General features: G+C 48.0%; 1 pseudogene; it reads left to right on the top strand.

Moving 5' to 3' along the window:
• Positions 1–4,434: 4,434 nt before the first annotated feature.
• Positions 4,435–5,734, top strand: LOC119320570 (annotated as a pseudogene).
• The last annotated feature ends 1,618 nt before the right edge of the window (positions 5,735–7,352 follow it).

Below are 7,352 nucleotides of genomic sequence, written 5' to 3'. Positions count from 1 at the left end.
ATTCAAAACAAATACTATAAAAAATTTTAAAAAAAATTGTGTGGTAGATAATTTGGTGTATGAGATGCGCTCCAAATTTCAGATCATTTGAACATCTGAGTAGCTCTCGTAAAAAAGACAAATTTGGGTTTATAAAAAAGCTCACTGTTCATATACTGTTCTGATCTTAATTTGTCTTTTTGGCTGAGAGCAACTCGTATGTCCAAATGACCGGATATTTGGAGCAAACCTCACGTATCAAATTCTCTAACATACATAATTAATTTGGATTATTTTAATTTTTATGTTTTTTTAACTGGGTGCAGATGAGCCCGGGCTCAGAAATGAATATTCGCATGCATGCTTCTATTTGTGCCATCTCCAGCTTTGATTTTGTTTGGCCACATGGCTGCAAGGTGCTTCTTCAGTGGTAAAACATGTTTGACAGATAGATACCGTTACAAAACTATGTCTACTTGCTGTTTATTATAGGCTCACTTTTGCAGCTGCTGAAAAAGAGGACAATGGTGCCCAAAAGAAGATGGTGGTGTGACTAGCTACCTGAGTTCTTCGTTTCAGCGCATTTACAACTAGACTTGCAAATTCGGCCTCTCAAATGCCCGCGACGCGTTTGAGCACTCCTCAAATTTCCATTCTCATAACCTGACATCCCAATTAGCATATCTCAAATCCATACAAACTCATGCAACTATGTAAATGATGTATTACACACATCATCCAACTACTGTATCGGGACATGCTATGGGACTACCAAAATTTGGCATGTGTTTACCTACATGCTAGCCCATCCACGGTTGCCCTTGCCCTTCTTGTCATGGAATAGTTATGGCAGATGTCCTAGTGTGAGGACTTAGTCATGGAGTCATCATAACTAGATTAGCTTAAAGGGGTTAAACAGGATAAAGGACACAGGAGTTTATACTGGTTCGGCCCCTTGCGGTGAAGGTAAAGGCCTAATCCAGTTTGAGGTGGTATTGCTTATGTCTCGATTACCAGGGAGTGAATACGCTTGACCTAGCTTTCGATCTCTTGTTTCTTGCCCTGAATTGCCGCCGGGTCGTCCCTTTATATACACAGGTTGACGCCCAGCGGCTCACGAAGTCCCGGATGGCTCATAGACAATGTGTTCGGCTCGGTGACTAAATATACTTGCCTTACAATATAAGTCATACACATATGGCGGTTTATCCCTATGGGCCTTAAGTCGCCCTTGGGCCTTGGGCCCTTGCCTATGAACCGACATCTTCAATATCCTCATGGGCTTCGTATTGATGAACCACCACAGGTATAACCCGGCCCCTCCTGGGCGGGTCATACCTAATAGTCATATCCCCAACACTTCCTGATGCCCTTGTTGTTCTTCTTGCGGAAGTAGCGGTCAAAAATGCAGTATGGATTGAGCCGGATCTGCTCATCACTGGAAGTGCATGTGTTCCTCAGTTATCACTTCTTTGGAATGCGGGCGCGAATGACTTCCTCCGCCGCCTGCGCCGCTACCATGCCGATAGCGAGTTAGGCCGCGACGACCCTCATCCTCTCCTCACGACAGGCACACCGGTCTTGGTAGGACTTGCACTCTGGCAGACCAGTGATGGGGAAAGGGAGATTGGAAGGCTCCCCGGAGGACCACGGTGATCTAGCCCCGGAGGATTCGATCGCCAATGCACCGACGCAATGGACTCGCCCCAGACAGATCCCGCCATCGGTCGGGCACTTTCCTCCCGGGAGTGTCAGAGTGCAATGCGGAGGGCCATTGCCTCCTCCAACCCGCATGAGACGACACCCCAGTTGACGGATCTTACTGGTCATCGTCGGATCTGCTGCCTCGCCATGCCGAAGAAAGTTGGAGATCGTCGGATGGGAGCTTGGGTGGCGAAGCTACTAGGGTTTGATCCATTGAGTGGATGAGGACAAATATATGGGGTCTGGTGGGTTAGCGTGGGCTGGATCTGATGTGGCAGACGTGTCGGGTCACTCCTGGGCCTCCCCATATCCGCCCCATATTTGGGCTGGATATGAGGGTACCAGTCAGTCCAGGCGTTTGAGGCCGGTTTGAGGTACCCGTCTGGATCGGTTTTTTGACCGGTCACTAACCGGGCCATCTGCCCGGGCATTTGAGACGGGTTTGGTGTGTTCAGCTGTAGATGCTCTTAGTGCTCATACTGTTAAAAAAATGAAAAAAATGAAATAGGTGCCACTGTACACTGCTGAAAGACTTGCTAGTAGTGCTAAGATATTGAGTAACTTGCCCCGCAAAAAAAATTATTGAGTAACTTGCCCCGCAAAAAGAAAGCAATTGATTAACTTGAGGGTGAACGATTCTAATGGGCCGGCCGGCCGAAAGCTTGGCCCACTTGTTGTGGCCCTTCCTATTTCACGCCATGATCAATCTCGTCATGCGACCCTCCCTTGCCCTGATCAATCCCCTCATGCGCTGTGACCCAACTCGTCTGCTTTCCTTCCATGGTCCTTCTCTCCTTTGCAGGCCACAACCACCCGTCGTCTTCTCCTCCCCCATCACCTCCCTCCTGCAGCACCAGCAACCACCCACCACTGCGCTCCTGCTGTCGACGCCTCCCCAAATACCACCACTTCCCTTGCTGTGAACTCATCTGATATTGTGCCCACCTAGCCAGAAAGCTGCAACCGCCCCCGCAGGAAGGTGCAACCACAAGTCCGAGAGCTGCAAAGCTTCCAGGCACTGCAAGCCCTTGCTGTGCGGGGATGCTGCGACCGATGATGGGCGGAGCTACATGGAGGGGACCACCGTGTTGCAACCACCATGACAATGACCGAGGAACGACCGGACGGTGAGAGCCGTTGCTGGAAACAGAGGCAACCTCTGCTGGAATGGTGACCACGAGGCTGAGATGCTACAACCAGCCATCGTGGTGCCAGGCACCACCGGAAGCTGGAATTAGAGGTTTTTCGATGCTGGAACTAGTGCGTACTCGTGCTGGAACCGGGTGCACGCCGATGATGGAACTGTGCTATGGCAATGCTGGAACCAGTGTGCACCCATGCTGGAACCGATGCACGCTCATGCTAGAACCCCGTGCATGCCCGTGCTGGAACTGTGCTATGGCAATGCTGGGACCGTGCTATGACAATACTAGAACCATGCAATGACAATACTAGAACCAGTGTGCGTTCGTGTTGGTACCGTGCTATGGAAATGTTGGAAACATGCTATGGAAATGTTGCAACAAGTGCTCTCCGGTACTGCAATCAGTCGACGACCAGCTACAGTGATGACTGGTGGTTGCTTCCACAATGACCGGTTGCATCGGTGGATATTCATGACGAAAGCTGCAAACCGATGACCCGATTTGTTGGGACCAACACCGCAATTTGCCGCGTGGGGGATGACCATCGATGTGGAGCAGAGCAACACCGGGGGCGATGGTGCTACCAAGGTTGAACGACGACACTGGAAAAAGTTGTTGTCTGCAACCTATATTTTCTTCAACTGACCAGGAGTTTGTCACCGTCGGCGTCGGTGAGCGTCAAAGGCAAGTCAGTGACCGTCGCCGACGAGGCAAGGAAGCTGGCTCACTGGTGTCTGCACGCGAGGGGCATCCACCATGGTTTTCTCAAGAGAAGGAAGCGAAGCGATGGGCCGGAGGGGGGGGGGATAATGGGAACGATTGGCTACAAATCACCTGATTGAATGTGCGTTGTGTGATAGAGCTATATTCGGCAGATCTCGGGTAGGAGGTCCTGCACTAAGGGTCTTGAGATGATGGTAACAATGACACGAGTTTTAATCCAAGTTTGGACTCTCTTTGGAGATAAAACCCTACATCTTGCTTGCAGTTTATTGCTTTAGGATGGAGTACAAAGTACAGTCGATCTACCCTGAGATTGTTGTGTGTTTCTTACGAGCCCCATCCCTCGATTTATATAGGGCTATATCCTAGTCGACGTACGAAGAGAACTCCTATACACGACTTACTACATAGGATCCTTGGTGAACCGACATAGGATCCTTGGCCGCTTCGACGTGACCTACTGGTGAACCTACCTAGGATCCTTGGCACGGCCCACCAGGCCAGGAGACGACGTGGTGAGAGACCACAACCGAGACACCGCTAGCAGCCACTGGACCAGTCTTTAAGTCTGGACGCTCCTCAATTTTTCTGAGTTGTTCTTCTGCTTGAGTTGTCGGTTTTGAGATCTGGCTCACCGTGTCCTCATTTATCCAATTTCTTGATCACTCGATCGAGTAATTTTAACATGTTCCTTCTTATGTTTTGAGACGAGCGTAATCAAACCAATGTCTCAGATCTATTATGTACTCTTACTTTTCATGTGAAAATGGGAGGTAAGAGGGAGCACGCTAAAATTTGACTTTGAGACAATTATTTGGAGAAGAAAAATGAAAACTCTACCCTTAAGTTTTCAACTGTACATGTCGCTCCAGCCCTCCCCTCTATGAGATACACTAACGCGTGGGGTCACTTGGTCAGCATCCAGGTCGAACCGGACCACTTCCCTCGCCGCCCGCAGGCCCTCAAGGCCACCCCCAAGCTCTCCCATCTCAAGTCCCCCGCTAACCCCGACGCCATCCGCTCCTTCCTCGCCGGCCTCGGCCTCTCCAGCGCCGACGTTGCCGCCCTCGTCGCGAAGGACCCGCAGTTCCTCTGTGCCAGCGTGGAGAAGACCCTGGCCCGTAAAGTCGACGAGCTAACCGGCCTCGGTCTCTCGCGTTCCGAGGTCGCGCGGCTGCTCTCGCTCTCATCCGCCGCCGGCCATTTCCGCTCTAGAGCCATTGTCTCCAAGCTGCACTACTACCTGCCCCTCTTAGGCTCCTCCGAGAACCTCCTCCGGGTTCTGAACCGCAATATCTACCTCCTAGGCTCCGACATCGAGAGGAGGATCAAGCCCAACGTCGCGCTCCTGCAGGAGTGCGGGCTAGGTGCTTGTGATATTGCCAAGCTGTGCCGCTCCAAACCGAGGATGCTCAACACCAGACTGGAAAGCATCCAGGCGATGGTGGAGTGTGCAGAAGGCCTTGGTGTGCCCCGTGGCTCTCCAATGTTCAAGCACGTGCTGGATGCCGTCTCATTCATAAGTGAGGAGAAGATCACCACCAAAGTGAACTACCTGAAGAAGACTTTCAGGTGGTCAGATGCTGAGGTGGGCATGGCCTTGTCTAGGTCTCCATTGATGCTGAGGCATTCTATGGACGCACTGCAGAGCAAATCAGTGTTCCTTATCTCCGAGGTCGGGTTGGAACCCGAGTACATCGCTCATCGGCCGGCAATGCTCAATTATAGCCTGGATGGCCGACTCAGGCCCCGGTACTATGTTGTAAAGTTTCTAAGGAAAATGGATTGCTAGATCGCGACAGGGACTACTATTCAATGTTCATCCTTGTCGAGAAGGTATTTGTTCAGAGGTACATATGCCCTTACAAGGAGGCTGCACCGCACCTCGCTGAAGGCTATGATGCTGCACACAGCGGGGAAGTGCCAGCTAATTTCAAATTCACATGAGCCAACAACGGGCAATGAAAATTGGTAACTTTGTATGACATGACAGAGCTTTCGTTCTGTCTAGTAAGCTGGTAATTCACGTTAATGTTTCTTTTTCCGCCTAAATGGATGTTGGTTTTCTGTTCTAGTATCTCTGCCACTGGCACATACTGGTTTGGTCATTGTTAATGACTAGTGAAACGGATAATTTAATTCCTTAACCCTGAGGTGTTGTCATTTAGTAGACAAGAAAGCATTGCCTACGATCTGTGATAAATGAGGGTCAATGGATATATTTGTGTTTCCAACTTCCGTACAGGACAATGAAATGAAGCAATAGAATTGTCCTGCATCGTTTTGCAGTAAGTATATCAGTATGATCTCCGTACATTCCAGATTTTCTGTTTCCATTTTCATTTCATTGTCTTCTATTTTCCACCGTAAGTTAGTACTAAGGTATTGCAGTTCAGTATTTTATATCTAAATTGTGCATAGAAAATATGTTTCTGTTGGGTACCTTCTATGTGTTTTGATTTCTTTCCCCTTATCCTTCTAAGATTAATTATCTTTGATCCTTAATCTTGTAACTGAATTTTACTTCTGCTGAGAAAACTTTGAATCTTGAAAAGGTGACCTATTTGAATTAGTCCCATCATCTACATCTGCCATTGATCATCAAAACTAAACCAATGAAGGTGGCATGAATTAGTCTTATCATTTTGCTATTCGGTGCTTGCATATGTGAGTATCTCATCACAAATATATATATATATATTTATATTTTTCAGCTGTTCCATCTCATCACAAAACTACTTGTATTTTTCAGCTGCTACAGTTGTTGTTCTTAGCTCTGTGGTTTATGCTTGTGCTCTCTTTTCTCTGGTTTTTGACTCGTAAGAAGAACAGTGTGCAGACCGCCAGATGGGTTTCACAAAGAAAAATGATTTTACCTTAACCTGAACAGTGTGCAGGCAGGCAGGCAGCCAGATGGTTTCTTATCAACCAGAATGAAATATTATTAGCTATATTTGTCTGTAGCAGCCAAGCTTGCAGGGGCCAAGTTTCTACACCTCTGATGGGTTATTTTCGGAAGCTGAACTAAGTTTAGCCATTTCCAGGTCTGATCTGAGCTCTTTCTAGTCTGGATTGAATGGATGCGGACTGCATCTGCATCTTCTTCATCTTAACCTTAACTAGTCTTGGCATTTGAGATGCGCTCTGAAGTGTGTGTGGGTTGGAACAGATTGATGCAACTGATTGTTGATTGATTCATCACCGTTTTGCCTGTCTGTCACTGATGTGCTCTGTGTCACTGTTTTGATCCTGGTTGGTAGGAGAATTTCGCAATGTGATGATTTCTCACAGCTTACTAGCCCTGAAGCTTCACGCTGCCACAATGTAAACCGAATCATCAATCATAACATCACACGGCCTGGGTACCAACAACACCGAAGTGATCGTCACATGACTGTTGTAAGTCGAGCTCGACATAATAATCTGCCAAACTGAAGCTTAATTTGACTAACTGCATCCGCATGCACAACAACAGCAGAATAACCCAGCAGAATAACTGACCCTTCCATCTCATAATATAAAAACGTTTTTTTTCCGCTGGTACTACTTCTCATCTTCCTCTCCTAGAGTCCCAACGTACGGGATGACGGCTCATGCATTCTCCTCATTCTTTGTCTTGGCTATCTTCTTCTACACCCTCCTTATCTTCAGACTTCGATTTGGACCATGACCGCTCCGTTTCTCTTTTTTAGAAAATGACAATGAGCACTCCTGGCAATGGCAAGCAAAACAAAACAATGGTAAGTGCATATTTAGACACTAGATTAACTATACATGGAATCTCTCTCTCTCTCTCTCTCT

Source organism: Triticum dicoccoides, chromosome 6B (assembly GCF_002162155.2).
Source record: "Triticum dicoccoides isolate Atlit2015 ecotype Zavitan chromosome 6B, WEW_v2.0, whole genome shotgun sequence".
Classification (NCBI taxonomy): Eukaryota; Viridiplantae; Streptophyta; class Magnoliopsida; order Poales; family Poaceae; genus Triticum; species Triticum dicoccoides.
Note: the sequence above shows the minus strand (reverse complement) of the source record. Positions and strands in the feature narration are given on the sequence as shown.